The 20,942-nt window shown below is 40.5% G+C and overlaps 2 long non-coding RNA genes across 2 annotated transcripts in view; one reads left to right on the top strand and one right to left on the bottom strand.

Annotated features, from left to right (window-relative positions):
- LOC147144957 (uncharacterized) overlaps positions 1–14,616 on the bottom strand; it is a 29,880-nt gene extending 15,264 nt beyond the window's left edge. Inside the window, exon 1 of the long non-coding RNA XR_015087592.1 lies at positions 14,369–14,616. This is a non-coding gene — a long non-coding RNA (uncharacterized LOC147144957). The remainder of the gene's footprint in view (positions 1–14,368) is intronic.
- A 231-nt stretch (positions 14,617–14,847) lies between these two features.
- Positions 14,848–17,700, top strand: LOC147144958 (uncharacterized). Its single transcript, XR_015087339.1, has 4 exons — positions 14,848–15,039; positions 16,293–16,415; positions 17,332–17,438; positions 17,525–17,700. It is a non-coding gene; the product is annotated as an uncharacterized LOC147144958 (long non-coding RNA).
- Positions 17,701–20,942: the final 3,242 nt, after the last annotated feature.

The following is a 20,942-nucleotide window of genomic DNA, read 5'->3' on the forward strand; positions in this document are numbered from 1 at the left end:
GGTATCTAAGTGACAGTAAACAATTTGATTTTGAACAGTTAAGTACAGCTAGGTAACATAACTAGGGGTGGGATTGTTTGTGAAAACTGTCCAAACCGTTCGTTTTGGCTGCGGCATTACCGTTCGCATATGCAAAAGTTCTATTTAATAACAAGATGAAGTGCTTGTCTGCACTTCGAAAGTAGTTTCTATTCATCAAAACAGACAACGGTGTCATGGCATGTTGCTAGCAAAGAGCACTCTAGAATCCATGCAGGGTACTTGAGTACAGAGTGCTCTGGTCGCGAGCGTATCCGCCATTTTTGATGAGGCAGTGCCTCAAACTAATGCAGGTCTACTTCACTCAACTTCAAAACGCGACAACCGACAAAGTGTACAAAGTTAAAGCCTTTTCCTTAACCCAGTAACACACACCAGTTAGATTTGGGTAACAGATTGGAACCTGAAACCAAATGTGTAGTTTTTAAATCTGATGATTAGACATATTCACAGCATATAAATGTTCGTTACATTTTTAGAGATAAAGCGCTATTTGTAGTAGGATCAGTCATTTCTTTTTTTTAATCACTCCAACATTTTATGACTTTAATTTGATGGCGACTCGACTTGACTTGCTTGATTTTTTTCCACAGTGTCTTGGGTCTTGCTTGAGATTTGATGGTTACAACTCGAGACTTACGCATATGTGACCTATTCCCACCTCTGATATGAAAAGCAGTGATTGACTGAGGCTTGTCTTTTGCGACAAGAAAAACGTCTCGCCTCAAGTAAAAACTCTTTGCGTTTGGACTTTTTAAGGATCTGCAGGAACCCTGAAAGTACATAGTACATTTCCTTCTGTCAGTGTTTTTGGGGTGTTTGGGTCTTCATTTTCTACCGCCACCTACATTGCAGGTGTGCATCATCAGCATGCACTCTGTGGCTGCTGTGCAAATGCAACAAAACAATGAGCCACGGGGAACTTAAAAAGACCCATCAGTTTCTGGTAAGTTGGATGCAAACGTGCCATCTTGTTCAGGATAACGTAAAAAAAGACTCCCCGCTCTTGTTGCTGAATCAACACAGAGGAGAAAATTTACCATGAAACACAAATTACTCGCAACAATTCAGCTTTACGGAAACATCCCGGAGCAATCCAACCCTCTCTCGCCTCCATCCTCCACTTTGACCTTTCACCTTGACTCGAGGCGTGGCGGGCGACACAAGCGAAAGATGAGAACAGTGGAACAGCATTTTAATTGACACCCTTTAAGTTATCTGCAAGATAATTATGGCCAACAGCTGTAGACTAGTGCAACATGAAACAATGGGCTTTTTAGCATTCTGGTGCAAGTATGTCGGGGAATGGCTGTGCGGCGTGCGCATAAATATGTACACAACCAATACGCGCGGGAAAAGAGCGGACGCACAAGAGAGGCTTGAGTGATTTTGTAGCATGGCGGGGTCACGTCTCTATAAAATCCACACTCGCCGCTCTGCCTCAAAGCAACGGCGGAACCCACTGAGTTTAAGAATATGCGCTCGGCGTCTTAGTCCTAATGTGGGAATTAATGATGAATTAATTAACATGACACTAAGGAGCTGCTACTTTTAAACGCGGGAGGAGGAGGCAGGGAGGGATAACGCGGGGCGAGGGAGACAAAGAAGCGACGTATGTTCCTATGTATAAGATTGTCTCCAGGTTATGAATTAGAGAATGTGTGTAGCATTTGTTTCTCCCGGCGAGCCATTAAATATTTCATGCTCCACACACACACTCACGCACACATACACACAAACCTGATCCACGCAGCAATTAGAGGCCCATTATCCTTCTCGGGCCTTGTGCTCCCTACAAACGGGGCCTCCAAAGCAGCAATAAAGAGCCCTGTGATGAGCAATGGTAACACAGATGATGAATAGCGTACTTATCTTTAGGATTTCTAATGAAATGGCATAGTTTTGGCTAACCCTTGTGATTGTGCGGGTCATTTGCGGGCTGAACTTTTTGGGGAGGAAAAAAATAAAAGCTCCACACTATTTGTTTTCATTCATTTCATTTGATTTGACATATCATGCTTCTGTGCCTTGGCAATAAGGACACAGCATTGCAGCATATTGGCAAGCTCATTTGCTTTTCATAGGCGAGTGTCGGCTCCCCCAAAAAAAAAAAAAAAAAAGTGCCCCCTGGGATAAACACGTGTACGGGGGACCGCGGGCTCGCCGCCCCAGCAGCAGGTGGCCCATTGCTGCCTAATGAACACCGCAATCTGTTACTATCGCAGCCGCGCCTTTCACCACACAATTAGGCGACTAAGCATGTCATTATTCTGGGCCAACAAGAAGAGCCTCTTCTCTAATTCTATCTTTTCATTCCTGTTTACTCACCCACACTCCCCTCATTAACGAGAGATTTTCCAGTCCATGCTAATTGGTTTCAATAACATTCATTTTAGTTGAAAGGAAACGATTCTGTTAATTGAGGAGCGTGGCGATGGGAGAGAGAGAGAGCGAGAGAGAGAAAGAAGAAGGGCTTGGATTCATTTTCAAGTGCGTCCATGAGATGACGCCTTTTGAAAAAGTGCTCCACAGGTTCACAGCTAATGAAATTAAGTGATGCCGGCCGTGGCAAAAAAGGGAAGCCCAAATTAAAAGCAAATTATTTTCATTGAGGCATGTGGCACTGTTCGGGCACAATTAATGGCCTGTGCGCTGACACAGGGATGCGGGCAATGAGAACAAAAAAGGTCGAGAAACAAAGACACAAAGAAATGACTGGTGGCACACACCAGTCACACAAAACAAAAGGCTGGACCACAATCATAACTAAAATCGTTTAATCTATTTTGTTTCGTTTTGCTTCATACTATCTTAAATGAATAAATATACAAAACAAAATAATGAGCATGTGGGCCCAACATAATTTCAAAAGCAGGTGGGGGAAGCAATTTCTAAAATCTGTGTTAATTTTAGATTTGATTTGGCGCAATGGCTTGTGTGCTTAAATTATTTTGCTGTATTTACTACATTTTGGAATAAAAAAAAAAAAAAAAGGCCAAATTCTTGAAATGCATTTTTTTCTTTTTTTTTTTATGGACAGTCACATTGTGCATTCTCCACATTTTAAACTACACATTAACTTGTTTTCAAAAATGTTCAAGGAAAAAAAATGAGTCATTTATTTAAAACACTGTATATTTAACCAGGAATCATATTATGATTGTCAAACTACTGAAGTATAAATGGAGACGGGCAAGGTCCATACATTCGAATTGAATTAAACTAAAGAAAAATCAAGATGATCTCACGTTTACCATAAATGGCTCAAATCAAGGATATCAGTCATTAAACTAGCGCTGTAACTAACAATTAGTTTAAAAATCGATTCATCTGTTGATTATTTTGTCTACTAATCAGATTTTTTTTTACAAGCGTGTTTTAGTTTCCATCCCTTGATTCAAACGGGATATTATTTCAATTTGAAGGTGCAGAGAATGCCCACATTTTGATTCACTTGGTAAAATTGGTAAAACTGTTGATCATTGTTTTCTGAAGCACAAGTTGCAAATGTCTGATTTTGAAAACACACGGATAATAACTCTGCTTTCATTGAGGACCACAGCAATCTGAGGCTAGGTTCATATGATGACAATCCGAACAGAAGACGCAAAAGTGGCATCTCGTCTCCACATTTTATTTCCCGTTAAAGCCTGTATCCCTCTGAGCGGTGGACAATTGCAAGTGTTTGCGAAAGCAGCGAGTGTTGCGCTCTCGTCAGGGTTCATCCAAGGTCGCAAATGTTTGTTTGCTAAACGGTCGCCAGACCTTCGCCTCTACTGAAAAACACACTAAAACTGTTGGTGAACGTTTGGTGAACATTTTGTGAACATTGGCAATTGTCATTCATTAAACACTTGTTAATCAGATTTACAATACGTGTATTTCCCATGCTACTGAGTCTTATTTTGTTGTTTTGAAACGCTAAATGTATTCTGGTGGTTATTCGTGCATGACTGAAGTGAGCCTGACTTGACAGAGTCCCTAACACTGGCTGCATAACACTCAGACACGGTCAGTCGGCTGCCTAACCAACCACTTTGTGGTTGTTTAGTGACGGCAGACTGAGCGCGTTAATGGGGCTGTCTGAGCAGACTGAGTTGAAGGTGGCCAACATAAAGAGGAAGGGAGGGTGGGCCAGACAAACTGAGAGGTCCCAGCAGGCCCATGTACAGGAAGGAGTAACTAGTAAAATGTTAATTGAACTGAAGCAAAAAAAAAAAAAGGTGGAAAAAAAACCTGTTTAATACTTTACATTCGCTTTAATGATGTCATTAATGTATGTTTTTAGCAAGTACAAAATTATAGTGTTATTTTTCTTATTAAAAACACGTTTACTCTTTTTTGGGGGATGCTGGAACATATTGTCAGTTCCATTCATTTCAAATAAGAAAAGTGACTTGAGGTATGACTGTTGTGAATTACGAGTATGGGCATTGAACAAATTAAACTCAAATTTCACGGTGCCACTAACATTGGTCATCAAATTTTTCCATACAAAAAGAACAAAGCAGAAATGCTTGTACATTTTTTTTTGTGCTGATACCAAATTTGTCCCCGTTGTTTCTCTAGCACATCAGGATATCATAATAATGATAATAATAATAATAATAAATGGAAGTAATTTTTATGAATTAAGGGTTATGTTGAGCAATTTTTCTGAAATGTCATAGCTACAAATTACAACACATGGTAAAATTCGTACTGTGCAAGCTTTTCCAGGTCAAACTTAAAATAAAAAAAATGGAAATATCTCAAAAACCTGATGTGCTATAAAAATAATGTTTTTTTTCAAATCAGCGTCAAAAATACCTTCAGGGACACATGAAGATGATTAGAATTTGCAGTTAATCTTTGTAATCGGAAGGGGTGAGAGAGAAAATGGTTGATTTACAAGTGTAGTGGTCATTGGCCTTGTGTGCTGTGTCACTAAACCATCCGAATCTCCATCTCATGTCATTCAGCCAACGAGAAGTCAAACTCGTACAAAGTGCGACTCAATGCCCTGCTCGCCACCGAGGAGCTCGGAGCGCATGGCTAGCGGCAGGCAGATCACTGCGCTTCATTTCCATAGTACTGTATTTGCATGATGTCAGAACATGAGCTACAAATAGGTATGAGTGCGGGGCTTAATGAGTAATGAGCCAGGCTTATAAAAAAAAAATACCCTTTTGCATCATAATTGAGTAAGCTGAGCGCCGAGATAAGTGGCAGAGAGGCGAGGCGGCGATATGTATTTCTGAACACGCTTAAAGACGATTGGTAATTACACCTAGCCGGGCTCTGAGATACTTCTGCTGTTTTTCCCCTACTAAACAAAACAAAGATGGGCGCTTTGAACCACATCCAATATGCCAACATAATGGAACGGTTTTGTATGCAAAGCCTGCCATTGTTTTTCTATGTGTGTAGCTTAAGATCAAGGACAGCATAGAAAAAGGACCACGGCCAATTAAGTTAAAAGAAATTGAAGTGTGAGGCAGTTCAAAAGTAGGTACAATGCAAATTGGATCGTCTTGTACAAGCCAAGACAGTCTCTGTATCGTAATGGTTGATATTTAACTTAGACAGGTGAGCCGTGACGGTTGTTACCTGAGCTCTTAGGCACTGTGATGTCACTTTCAGGCAACAACAAGTGGCAAAATGGAGAACACGGACGCCTGACAAAGTGACAGGTGAAGAGTGTGGTGGGTCCGTGCAGCAACTTAGCAGCAAGTGTGTGGAAATATTTTACGATAAATGAGACTGGTAGTATGGTCACTAGCAAAATACGTACTAAATGGACAATAGGCTAATAGGCTGGAAACCGCTACAGTATTTGAGGAAATATGGTACTTGTCTGAAAAGTGCTTGTGTGGAACAACACTTATTTGGTCAAGAGTTAGATATTTTGACTTGTCCACCCTTGAATGTGCTTTGTATACGGAACACAAGATTGTGTCTTTGTTGTGGTTGCATTAATTTTGTTCATATAGAGCAAAAACAACCTATTTGTAATGCCCATTTGTTTTCAAGTGCGGCCAGAGTAACGAGTTGGGAAGCTGGGTCGTTTGGAGTACTTGGGGTTACCAAGGTTACCAAATTGAATTGTCCCCGCAGACATGGCTGATCTACATAATTTGGTGGTATCATTCACAGCGTCTCACAGCCCAGATGATGAATGGCACAGACAGAAGATAATATTTCTGCTTGGATGTAATAAATCTTATGTAAAGTGCTTATATACAGTAGCTTTGGCAGAGCGGAAGTGGGGGAAAAAAATACTCGTATTTTCTGTTGATTCCACCCTCATTGTCTTTCATATGCAAGAGTTGAGGTTGTTTTAAACAAAAATCCACATGATGTTTAATATAGAGTAAGATGAGTGCACTTGAATCTGTATTCGTGCACGTGACTTTGGATTTTCTACACTGTGTACATTCGGACAAGTTGATCCCCTCAGAGACCTTTCGTCTCTTTGCTTCTTACACTGTGGCCCCGGTACCTGTTGTATTGATCATAGCCCCTCTCCATCCTTTCAAAATAACAGCCTGCAGTGTCACGCTATTACTAAAGCCACCCCCGGTGCCGTCGACCTTTGACCACATGCTGCACAGCCCCGGCGGGCATGACCCCCACATGAGGCATGGAGGCCGGGGATCAAGTGAGAAGCCGGGCGCGGTAATCGCAGCTCCGTTCAAATTTTCTGCTATGTGATTATCATCACCATTTAATTCACAAATCAAAATCTTATTTTGGAGTGGATATACCTGTACTATTAAGAATTGTTTAAATTAAAAACCTTTAGGAAGGGGTGTGAATATACATTCAACAAAAATATAAACGTAACACTTTTGCTTTTGCTCCCATTTTTTATGAGATGAACTCAAAGGTCTAAAACTTTTTCCGCATACACGATATCACCAATTCTCTCAAATGTTGTTCACACGTCTAAATGTGTGATAGTGAGCACTTCTCCTTTGCCGAGATAATCCATCCCACTTAAAGACTCAGTAGGCTGCAGTTTCAGTATGTTAGTCATTTCTTGCGTAGGATAAAGAACAAACAGTATGCCAGTGTTTATCGTTATATTGCCTGTCTACATGTGTTTTTGCATCGTTTGTGTTCCAATATCTGTTGCTTAAAGAATAACACCTTTGTTGACTCAGCTACAGTGTTTTGCAAGTTATGCACAGGGGTACACATCATTTTGGCATGGTTCTCAAATAAGCATCAGATGTTATTGTTTGGTACTCATTTTCTTCCCGACCCACCGACCTCATGATCACCTTAAAAGACTTACAGCACATCTCGGTAAGGTTAATCGTTAAAATGTGTAGATATGTCATTAGAAAATAACTGAATCAACTTTTTTTTTGTTTTTTTTGTTTCATAATTACAACAACCAGGGCTGCACAATGACCGCCTATTAAAACAATACAATTTACAGTTTTATAAAAAGACATTAAATTCATGTTCAACTCAATTGAGTTGAATGGCCCAGTTGTTTGAAAAATGAATCTCCCACCTTTGACTTCCAGTACGGGACCCTGTGATAAGATAGCTTGTTTTATGTTTTTTTTCCAGCAAGACAGTTTCGAGGTACTAGATATGTAAATAAAATAGTTTCCGCAGTAATCACTGTATGTTTTATTGTTATGTGAATGCAGACAAGTACAGTTGTACATAAATTGCGCAGTAAAACATGTTTGTTTTCATAGATTTTTATTGATATAGAAACATTAAAAAGGACAAACTCATTTTCATGTGCATGAACCATAATACCGACATTTCATACGTTTTGCGTATCAATACTGTACACTTAGAGAGTAGTTTCCCCCACCGCTCTAAAACCTATACATCACTTTCGTCCAATTTAATATAAGAGTGGGCAGAAAGTCAAAGGCAGACCATGTCTATTAGAAAGATTACTGATCTAATTGTTTACTAATTACGTTTTTCAATCTTCCTATTATGTCTCTTTTTAATAACTCGGAATCAGGTGTACTTGACAGTAATGAATGGCTGATTTTAGATGATTGCCATCTAGCCCATTACGCACAGAGTGTGTATGCGAGCCTCATAAAAGGCATAATTGTGCCATCTTTGCTAGCAGACACATAAAGCGCTGTGTGTGTATTGACTGCCTGACAGGCTGTGATTCCAGTCACACTAATGGCTTTCTCAATTCTCCCGCTCCATCCATCAGGCCCTGAGAGCACCCCGTCATGTTTCCAATTAATGGAGGGAAAACTATAAAAGTGAAAAGGCCGCGTGACACGGTGGACAACAGCCCGTATGAAAACAATCCCAGCACACACACACACACACACACACACCCCCACACATTACATCAGATAAACGTGGCATTAAAACATTACGGAAAACTTTTAGCTGACGCTTGTTTGGTTCAAAGCTCATCTGTGCCTCAACTTTCCAGCCTCAGTTTATAATCACCATAATGTACCGCCGTGCATTGGTGCAGCGGTGGTGGCTCCACGGCGGAGATAAAGGAAAACTTCCACTCTTCCTGGGTGAGAGATAGTAAAGCCCCCGTAATTTAGGCAGGAAATTACGGAGTAAGTGGCTCGGTGGCTGACAGTCAAATGAAGCCAGGGCGGCTGGATGCCAGCTCTCATTAACCGGCTGGCCGCTTTCAACAAGATATGGAATCTTGAAGGCTAATCTATTGACAAGACCTGGGTGCACATGAAAACAATCAAAAGAACAACATAAGGGGTCATACATGCAAATGAACAGCTCTACTACTTCCTCAAATATTTTCCACCTGCAAAATCACTCTGGGAGTGAATAAATTCATCGACCGACATCCAGAAAGAGTCCACATATTATCCTGCACATCAATATACAGTGGTTACAAAAAGTCTACACACCCCTGGCCAAATGCCATGTTTTTGTCATGTGACTTTTCCCATCAATCTGACCTATAACCTGTACAACTCAGTTGTACAAACTCAAGAGGGGAAATAAAAGAACTGATGAACTAAAACAAAAATGTGGTAGCACAAGTGTCATAACTGGATGGTCGCTTTATTAAGAATAAACCAATCACATTGAAATTGTGTTAAATGGAAGTCAGCACAAACCGGCCACCATCTATAGTGCCCCTGATGAACCACTAATAAATTTCAGCTGTTCTCGTAGGTTTTCCTGACATTGCTTTGCTTTAAATTTGTAGAATTACATGTTCCACATACAATAAACTGTCCTGAGCTGAGTAATTTCTGGGAAATCAAAACGAACAACAAAGTAAAACCTAACTCAGTCTAAAATGGTAGCTATAGGCAGAGGTGGGCATTCATCTATGCTTTAGTCCATTTCTGAGTTCCCTATATTTAAGCGCCGCCCGGTCGGTCCGAGTCAGTCAAACGGCGTCAAGAACGGACTTCACCGGTACCACATCACACGCAGGTGCCCCACTCCTGATACATAGTTAAATAATAAAACAGTGTTGGACACCTTTCAGTCCCACAGATGCAATCACGTGCCCCATGTTGTTTGTATTTCACCTATCACCACGCTGTACGAGTGTGTGTGTCTGTTGCTTTAATTTGATATTTTTTCTTTATTTGGCAGCGTCTCTGCTTGTGTGGTGCCTGTGTGTGATGTTCTTGATGTCGATTGACTGTCGCCGTCGAAGGACCGATTGGGACCACGTGGGTCGGCCGGAAATAGTCCCAGAAGTTATAGACGGATAGGTGATGCACAGCTCTGGGTATATGTTTGTTAAATTGCTGCCAAATAACAAAACTGCATCCAATTATTTTCTCACCATACAAGTTTAGTTCAAAATGGATTATATTGAACAATACGAGGTTTTGCTGAATAGACAAATCTCGGGACCGCTGTGATCAATTAGGGATTGGAGAAATAATTGACGATTAAGTTATTTGATCCTTTAGGATTGTAACCTATATTGTAATTGATTAATCTTGTCTTTTAATAATTGAGGCAAAATGGAGTGTGGAGCCAATCAAATAAAAAACATCAGCTATGGGAAGTTGAACTAAATCCACACTGTCCTCCCCAATATTTATCTGGTTAGTTGATAGTTGTTCAATTTCCCTGCAGTTGTGAGAAAGTATTTATTTAAGTAAACAATCTTCACCAAAATTGATTGGGCAAACCACTGAATTACTGTATCTACCATGCATGAAAAAAAAACAAAAACAACAACATAGGTTGATTTATTATAAAATTGTATGCAGTAAATTACCCACAAAAAAAGCTACTGAAAAAAATAACTTCAGTGGAGTTGATCATCTCACATATTTTCTACCAACTATTTGCAAATAATATTACACCTCGTTGCTGCTCAATTTCCAAATTGGACTGGAAATGGATTAGGAATTAAACATAATGCAGAGAGCATTGTGTTCCTAAATTTCAGGCAACAGAGAAAGCAATTTTCTCAATACAATTGTGTTGTCTGACGGCAGCAAATAGTCTGAGGATCAGCAATCTAGCAATCACGTCATCAGAGGCGTAACAGAATTAATTTTAAATGATTGACAGTCCTTCATATGCATACCACTAATCTCTGTAATTCTCCATTACCTCACAGGACTGAAAACGCAAGTAGGAAAATGGCTGTTGGCTGAACAATCAACTGGGACTCATTTTTCACGATGTGAAGTTCAATAACGAGCAATTAGAAATTAAAAACTATATACTGTGTTTTGTGATCGACTGCACCATCTCAGGTCAACTCATTTGTGACATGAGTGCGTGGTTGAAAATTATACCAATATAAGGAGTAAAAGCGGGTTTATACAGTACAAGCGGGCAAGCGGGAGATTTACATATCTTGTGTTTAATTTGCGAGACCGAATTACAAGTAATGTCATGTGGAAGCAAACAAATTAACATGAAAAACTGCTTGCTGGTAAATATTCATCCTGACTGCCATTTTTCATTTCACATTTGTAGGGAATCGTTTTAGATTCTGCAATAAGAATGGGCCTCAGTTGAGTAAAGAACTCTGCAAAGGCAGAATACTCCTAATGTGGACAAGCATAAATTGTAGACCTCATGTACATGTCTTAGTTTTGGACTAAACGACTACATTCTATATTCTGTACTAGTAGAAACATGTTTTAGGGTATTTACGGGTGCGCTATATACACGGAAGGCGTTATACATTTCTGTGGCTTCAACCCATCTGACTAAGAAGCTGCCAGAAAAACAGTCAAAAACCATACATCTACATTGAAATTCTGTTATCGGTAACTACCGTGGGAGTGCTAAGCTAGGTAGCGCTAAACTGATAGCACAGCACCAGGTTCTAGCTGTGGCTGGAAAGCGAGCGTGGCTAAACACTACCTTTCAACAACACAGAGCAGCTCCTATAAGTCACTAATCCTTGCTTCCGCGGCGGCGAATAAATGACACATCTGAAGAGTATCATTATTATACTAAAGGAGGATGGACGAGGAGCTAATCATGCTACACACTGAGTAAAAAGAGAGAAGTGGAGAAATGGAAAAGCCATGCTAACCACTAAGCTAACCACGTTACAGCCAGCAACCGATCATTATTTTAATAATCGATTAATCTGTAGATTAATCTATGAATCACACCAAAAAACATGTTTTGATTTCCATTAGTTTATTCAAAATGCACAAGATCTGTTTTTCTTGTTGTCATTTTAAAAAAACAAAAAAAAAAAAACAATCAATTTAACTTTGATAAAGTACGATATAGCCTATTCAGAAATACTTCGTTATATTTTTTATACTGTCAATTAGATCCTGATCAATACTGTTAGAGTGAACGTATTCCATTTATAACCTGATATAAATTCTAAGCCATATTGCCCAGCCCTACCTGTGGTACTCTGGATACCTTGGCCAAACCTGCACCAATATGTACTGTATGTAGACCATCAGTTTATCTTTTTTATCTTTGGTCCAGCCCTCCACAAAGGTTTATTCGTCTATAAAGTAATGTTTGTGTGTTTAAACTGAAATAAAAACATTCCCTCCCAGGTGCAAAGCCATAACTTGCTGATTTGCAGCTTTGTTAAGATTTCACCATCCAAACTCATTAACTTCCTGACCACTAATATGTTGAATGGGATGCCATTTAAAGGCAAAAATAAACCGAAGTAAACTGGCTAAGAAACATGCAAAATAATTAGAGCCATCTTGCATCATTCCCGCACGCCTCCTCACTTTACCCAAGCAGAGCTGAAGGTGAGGGAGCTACTCGAGGACGGCTGAATGCAGTGTAATGGTGCGTGGGAGTCCGACATAACCGCTGCGTGTCCATCATCATCAAGCATCCTCGCTGATGCGTACAGCTTGACTCTTCCTAATCACTCAGGAGAAGTAGCAGTCCAACTTGACACACTTGAGGTTACGGAATGTTGATGTAGTTATTTTTCACTTGACTTGTGCTTGTTGAATGTGACATGCACTTAATTCCGTTCTCGCTTACAAACACGCACAGGTTTTCGCTGCAATGTTTTTTTGTTTTTTTTAACCGGGCTTGGAAAAAGAAGGAACAGCAGCTAAGGGATAAATGCATTTTTCATTATTATAGATCCTCTGCACTTCGACGCCGGCAGAGAGCGCAACCTCTGCTTAAACATCTCACCTCTGCCCTGCGGCGCCTCCCCGCACTTTGGATGCCGGCCAAGCAAAAAGTAATTTAAACATGACATGATATTTAATCTCACATTTCCAATTTCTAGCCTTAAGTTTAGGTACAATGAAAATGTCACCCATGAATTATGGAATCAAGTGGAATTTCTCTTGGAAACTTGAACTTGTAAACGTCCTTGACAACAAGAAGGGGCATTGCTGCTCCCTCCCCCTGATGATGCGCTACAGCCAATCAGAAAGAGATAAATAAGACGAGCGGATAATGCCATTTTTGTGTTTTTACGCCGCTTGACAAATGGCAGCTAAACAGGCCACCTGCAGTAAAACCATTATCTGACTGATTTTTTTCTTACGATGATGAGAATGCTTCACTTTAACTTATTGTCAAAGACACTTTGTAATTTCACACCCAAGTGTTGAATCTCTTACGAGAGCATTCCCTGTTGGGCCCCATTTGTCAAAGTATCTAATGTTAAATCTTACATTAAGACATTATAAGAGTGTTCAGAGTTATCCCAAGATCACCTGTTAAAACGGGTGATATTTCATTCTCTAAGCGGAGCATTACGGCAAAGATAATACATCCACTTGATGTGTCTCCCCCCCCCCCACCGACCAAATTATATTTACTGCTAAATCACATTCCTCACGGTGCCGCGTTATTAGAAAATTGCATGTTGTCGTTTGATTTATGTCCTGGCGTATCTAGACACAAAAAAAAAAGGAAACATCCACCCTCCCACACTTGCAGGTGAGATGAGTTCTTGCAGATTGCTGTTAGTGTCATCCTGCCGGCTAAGTGTTGTATATTAAAGAGACATCGCTACGGATTGTCACCCAGGCGCCCCTCCACCTAGCAATGGGCCATCTTTAATTACGGCCCGACGGAGGAGAATGCATCAGAAAAGGCCTGACAGAGCAGGCAGCGTGTAGATTATTTTAATTTGTGCCCCGCCTCTAGGTGAGCAATGCGGCCGGCCTTGACCCTCCTCTGACTGCACGGATTAATGCTTGGTAATGACTGCTGAGGCTATCATTGCGGCGGGCATCATTAATTATCCTTATTGATTGTCGCTCTCAGAGATAAAGCGTTCTGCTGACTGGAAAATACCCTCCACCAGCAAGGTCAAGGTAAACAAAAAAAAAAAAAAGTCGGATAATCGCATAGATGTTCACCACACCCACAACAGAAAATAAACATGACTGCCTCTCACTGCACTGATGTCTTAGCATGTCATGCTATTTTGTAAATGTCATCTCATGGATGATAAGGTACCGGTAATAGTGAAGTGTGTACATTTTGTGTAGTGCTCACCTTTGTGAATAATGGCATTACATCTGTATTATTTATACTGGTTCAAGTGTCACCATTTAGATTATTAGTTTTTACTCCAGTGTGACCACATTTTAATATGCTTCTTGGATTGGAGGACTGGAGGGGAACACATGAAATCTGACTTTCTTACTTAGGATTCACTTTAAGAAATATGGCCAAAAAATAAATAAATAAAATCTGATTTTAATCAAATATATGCCAATGCAACTGCAGCGAAAACTGGCATATTCCTTGCACTTTTTCCAAAGGAATACATGACGAAACAAAATGCATGCTGAATTTAAAAAAAGTCCCTACTAAATCAAACATGCAAGTCAAAAAAGGTTCCATGACTGGTGTCACACGAGATGCACTTCACATCCGAATTACAAAATAGTGTACAAGCATTCACCTTTGAAGGAAGTAATCTCCCTGGAGTCCACTGCACTCTCCCAGGATTCCCTGCCAGTAGGGCGGTTGCAACACCAATCTTCTTGGCCAGGAACTGCTCGGTGCTCGTTGTCATGGTAAAGCAGCCACAAGTAGTCCTGCCACAATTCTCTTCTTTTTTGTACATTGAGTGAAGAAAACACAGCATCATCTCACTGTTGACGTGCAGGGTGATGTTCTGGGCCACAGTAAAGGGGAAAACTGTCATGTTCGGTCCTGTGTTGTTTTTTTAATGTTTTTTTTAGTTTTGTTTTCTCAGTACTTCTGTGTCTGTCTCATCAATGATTATTGTGTCCACCTGTGTGCTTTCCGCCCCTTAGTGTTAGCCAATCAGCTCCCTCCTAGCTTGTGTGTCTCGTACAGGTGTTTCTCGTTGTCTTGTCATTATGCCTGTATTTAAATTCCTATAGCTTTCGTTCAGGTCTTGTCGGGTCAATTGTTTTTGCCGTCCTAGTCTCTCTGTGTCTTCGCGGGTGTGAAGTTTTGTTAGTATTGCTGATAAAGCACTATCAACGTGCACTTCCTTTACCATTTACTATTGTGATGTTTATATTTTGGGGACTATAAAGTGTTTTTCGGCAAAAATACAATTCATAAAGCATCTGAACTGATTCAGGATTTGGTGGTTACAAGGTAAACTAACATCGATCGTGGATTTGGGCTACGAGTCCTGCCCATGCTAGGTGGACTCGACACAAGCTAAAAAATAAGTCTAAAATTGGTGACGGCATTACCGTACACATCGGTCTAATGAGGAGACGGTAAAACAGTGTTAAAATTGGAATACCGATCAACCCTAGCTCACGCCCAGACACCCTCAGGCTGCGCCTCTTAAATTCTTGGGTGCATCTAAAAGCCGGATTCTAGAATAAGTATAGTATTTTGGAGTTTTTTGTGTGTGCTCAAGTGTGTTTCCAGTAATGTGTTTTAATACGATTAAGTGTGTTTAAAGCATGCGGGAGGGTTAAAGTTATAAAAAATATATTTTTGAATATGGTCTCTACCCGAGGGCTGGGCCGATTTTGGCCAAAATCATTTGCTAAACAGCAGATGTTTGCCAATTATTTTTACCTTTATGTACTCTAACCATTTACAGTAGTTGTACACAAATGACACTGGTCTAATTATTTATTATAAATAATAATAATAACAATAATACATTTTTATAGCGCTTTTCATACCGCCAAGACGCTTAACAACAACAATAAGTGAATAAAAATAAAACCTACAGTAAAAAAAAAAAATAGTTAAAACCAACAGGAGAAAAAAAAAATATATATATATACAGTATAGCATAACCTTGTATTCCTAAATGCCGATTACATAATGAAATTTCTGATGAGGACATTCTATGGCCCTGTCATTCATAGCAAAATAAATCCTATTTTCTTTTTTTTTTACAAGCAATGCTTATGTTAACAATGCAAGTTGTGCAAAGAATTGACCTGGATGTCACTAATTTACGCACAACCTAAAGTCAGGATTTGTTTAAAATAACAATAATAATGATAATAAAATAAAAAATCAATAATTTGACCAAACTTTGAAAATGGGGGGAAAAACTACTGAAAAAAAAATCTTACCTTGTAAAATTTAATGCATTCAAATTTACCCTTGAAAAGGTATTGCATGAGGATGGCCGGAGTAGATAGTGACATAGGTGAGGCAGGCTGGCAGGGAGCTACTCTGCCAGATTAAGTTTCCGTAGCTACCATAATGGAGGAGACGGCAGGAAGTCAGGGTTTTATATTTACACGCCTCTACATCACCCTGTCCTCCTATCCAAAGAACTGGACCCCCTGCTTACCAATATCAAACCCTGCATACTGTATGTGTCCACTGAATAGTCTTGTGTGGTAATGTAATGTTGTGTCATTTCCCGACAGGTGAAGCAGAGACCCCGCCATCGTCATGAGACGCCTTGTGAGCGCCTGACCGAGTGCCTGACCGAGTGCCTCCAGTGCCAGACCCCTCCCTCCGCCAAAAAAGACCAACACTGCAGACGGGAAGTGAGTGTGACAGAAATGTATTCTCTTTTTAGACGTTGGCTGTAGCGAGGCTGCCGTTGTATAACCCCCTTGTCCTTTCTCGTTTCTGTGATTGGCACATCTTCATATGTGGCACCCGGTTCTTCCTGAACCTCTCTCATGTCAAATGACAAATATAAGCACATATGCGTGCATCCAAAAGCGAGACGTAAGATAAAGAAGAAGAAAGAAGACAGTGAAGAAGAAGCAGATTCTAAACAATAAGGATTGATGTATTTTTGTAGCCCTACAAAAGAATACTATGACAATTAAAATAGGAATGGATTTAAATTGTTGGTTGTCAGACAGGGGAAACAAAAAACATTTGGTCTTGCTTTCAAAGGGGCAATCGGCAAGCAGACAGTGGCAGACAAAAGGTGAAAGAACAGGCCTTCTTTAGTTAGTAGCTGTTTGAAGTATATCACAAGGAGCGATCCAAGGTCTGAAAATTCATTACAGGTCAGGAGCTTTGAAAGAGGGCTATTGCGCGTGTGTGTGGGTGTGTGCGTGCGTGCGGGTGTGTGTGCGTATGTGTGTGCGTGTGTGTGTGTGTGTGTGTAGCCCATTGTATTCAGGGCGGAATTGCTAAGTAGTTGCCTGAGGCCCTGAGAAGGCAGCGATGGTCAGGTATGGCTAGCCATTACTGCAGGGCATCCGAGTCTATCAGACTCTCTTGAGAAAAGATCATACGGACCATACACACCCATATAGGTAGTGTGTATGGGGTGTGTGTGTGTGTGTGTGTGCGCGTGTTTGCATGTGCGTCCCTGCAACAAAGAAAGACGCAGTCAACGTCCACATGGTAAAGCATGGAAGGTTTTAGGCATCTGAATTGTGGCTGTGGGTTTAAATTTCTCTGCCCGCTGTATGTTTCATATGTAAACATACGAAACACAAGATGGAAAACCAAGAAAGTGTGGGACTATTTTGTTGTACAACTGGCAACAAATCAATACACGACCACAAGACTGACAGGGCGGCCCATTCGGAGGCTAAAGGCACAAGGTATGGCTCCATTATGCCGCAACGCAGGTTTGTGTCTCTCTTTGTGACCTAATCTCTTCACGATTTGATCAAACATTACATTTCAGATGGATGTTTTCATCAAGAGGGAATATCCTTGGGGCACATGGTCACTTTCCACCAGGACCTCTGAGACAGTCGCGACAGCAAAGACAGTCCCAGGATACATCAATCATGGAAGACTAGAATGGAAATAGAAAAAAAAACAATGTCCTTCTAGGGATGGTTGAGAATATAAAACTGCTTTATTACATGTAAAAAAAGACATTTAAAGTGATGACAAAACAATTACCTTAGCTATGGTGTATGTTAGGTACCCACTGGACGACTGGATGAAAAGGGCCAAGTTTGTTGTCAAAAACATGACTCCTCTTTGTATTAGGGTTAAAATTTAGATTGGAGTGGCACCCTATGGCACACTTATTGCAAAATCTTCATTTATACGCAATTGGGACATGAAAGTAAATGACATGCATCCATTTTCGTGTGTAAAAATTGTTATATATATATACACGAAAATGGATGCATATATTTTATATATATATATATATATATATATATATATATAGTATGGTTAAACCCTTATCTCTACCCATACCTTCCTACTTCTGAGGACTTCTCACCGTCCCGCTGCATCCACTGAGGATTAAGATTTTTTTTTTTACTTGACTCTTAGTTTGTGTGTATATATGGAAAATTTCGGTGTTTAGAAAAATCTCTAAAAATGTGAATTAATCATAATGATTATTACAAAAACAATAATAGCGAGGTAAGCAAAAGCACAATCACAACCACAAAACAAATGAATTCTTTTGCTTAGCAATTTCATTCTTTTTTTTTTCCCCCACCAGAAGTATGTTTAGGCTTCTTATAAAACTATTGCTAACAGTATTCATTTTCTTTGGAGCCATACTGAGGGATAATTTAGAGCAAAAAGAACAGATACTGCATTGTGTGCCGCATAGAGACAACAATGTTTATGTATTATAAAAAAAACTTTAATTTAGCATTCCACGGCCATGCCAAGGTGCGTCGTGAACCGAAAATGGTGCGTGAACCCAGGTAATATTTATTTAAAATTTAGTTTGGAAACTGGCCTGACTGGCTCATTTGTAAAACAGGGTTTCACTGTATTAAATATTTTGTACTTTGGCAACATGCACATACGCTTGCCTGCATGCAAAACAATTGGAGCTGTGTCGGGCTGCTGTGGTGTCGCAGCATGGTGCCCATCTATCTTTCTGACATCCCCTAACCCAATCCCACTGGGGCTAACTGAATTCAATCCTCGACTTTGGATAAGCACACAGCCTTCCCCTCTACATGTGTGCAAGTGACTCGGAGCATATCGCACACACCTAGACGCGCAAACACACACATAGAACCGACAGTTCCTACAGCCGAGTGTCACAAAGTAGAAATCAAGCAGAAAGGAGGGAAAAGTACTAAAGGGCCCACAAAGACAAAGACTGAAAGAGAGGGCAGGGAAGAGGCTTGACGTTCACGGGGAGCCCATCCTCTGTTGCTTCCCTCATTCCTTCTCCAAACTCCATCTTGGTCTCTCTTCGCTCCCTGCCTCGCACCCCCTCCCCTACGACACCTCTTGTTCTCCCCTCCTAGCTCTCCGCTGATTGTTTGGGCTTCTTGGTGGCCATCGCTCTATGTTTCCATCAAACGCAGCATTTATCTTATCATTGCCTTGACAACTGCCTATTAGTCCAAAACGAGTCTGCGGGCTCTGTGTTCCCATGGCGATGACACGGTGACATTGCCAGACAGCTCTGAACCCGCCCGCTGAGATAGTGTACATTTTTCCTCCCGTTCTGCACTTCCCTCTGTCTTTCTCTAAGCCTCACTTTGGACCCTCTTTGACAACAGCCCCCCTGCATGGACCTCACAGTTCACTTAGAGTGAGCTACACCAGTACAGCCTCTGGTTACTTTGTGCGATCTAAGGTGCACAATGTCTTTTGAAAGGCAGAGAAAATTTTACAAACCCGGGGGCCAACCTCTGCAATCATTCCAACGTAATGGGTGCTATAACACAAACAGGTTGTGAAATGTGATCAGACACAGACATGCAAAGTCTACGCACCCGTTCAAATGGCATTTTTTTTGTGTGATATAAAAAAATGTGAAAAAGGTCAATCATTTCAAAACTTTTTTCCACCATTGATGTGACCTATAACCTTTACAACTCAATTGAAATAAATACATGAATAAATCAATATTTTTGAGGGGAATTAAGGCAATTGAAATAATAATAATAATAATAATAATAAAAATAATAATAATAATAACACGGTGGTCGACTGGTTAGCACGTCTACCTCACAGTTCAGAGGTCGTGGGTTCGATCCCGTCTGCGGCCTCCCTGTGTGGAGTTTGCATGTTCTCCCCGTGCCTGCGTGGGTTTTCTCCGGGTCCTTTGGTTTCCTCCCACGTTCCAAAAACATGCATGGTGTAGGTTGATTGGACACTCTAAATTGCCCCTAGGTGTGATTGTGAGTGCGGATGTTTGTCTTTGTGTACCCTGCGATTGGCTGGCAACCAATTCAGGGTGTCCCCCGCCTACTACCCGAAGACAGCTGGGATAGGCTCCAGCACGCCCCGCGACCCTTGTGAGGATAAGCGGTATAGATAATGGATGGATGGATGATAATATTAATAATGATAATAATAATAATAATAACTGGGATGTAGCTGTTCTCAGACGGAACCAATCATATTCAAACTTGTGATAAAAGTAAGTCAGCACACACCTGCCACTGTTTAAAGGGCATCTAATTGACCCCAAATACACTGGCTGTTGTAGAAGGCTTTTCTTGACATTTTCTGTGTGATTGGTTAATTCTGAACACAGCTACATCCCAGTAATACAAAGTAAGAGTGTGTGCGTGTTATTACGCACACACATGATTTTAGTCATTTATTTTTCATTTGTGTCGTACAGGTTATGCCACAATGATGGTGGAAGTGTTTTGAACTTTTTTATCTTTGAGATGTTTTGGGAAATATCACAAAAACCTGTCATTTCAACAGGGCATGGGTGTGTAAACTTTTTATATCCACTGTATGTCTTTGTTTTGGTGGAGCAGCATGCGGCTCATTACCCAAGGTTATTTTCCAACGCCATGCTCCAAGTAACTGCGAATAATTGCATGTTTCAGATTGCGAGGCAGCTCATTGTTTTATATTATGTGCGGTTTTGTTAAAAAAATAAAATAAAATACATTAAATAATTTCTGGTTCATTTATATAATCTATCTTTACATTAACCCATTTAGGCTGGGAGCACATAACCGCGGTTCTACCAGTAGGTCCGGGAGCGCTGTTGCATCTTTCTACCTTTAGAGCCAGGAGAACGTATATGCCATTTTTTTTTAACCAATTCTTTGTCTCTTAGCCAATGAAATGCATCAGAATATACACATGACGGTGTCATGAGCCCTCGGAGGATATCCCAGAATTTTTTCAAGCATTAATGG

The sequence above is a fragment of the Filicampus tigris genome, chromosome 7, assembly GCF_054856515.1.
Source record: "Filicampus tigris isolate MCC_2025a chromosome 7, RoL_Ftig_1.0, whole genome shotgun sequence".
NCBI classification, from domain to species: Eukaryota; Metazoa; Chordata; class Actinopteri; order Syngnathiformes; family Syngnathidae; genus Filicampus; species Filicampus tigris.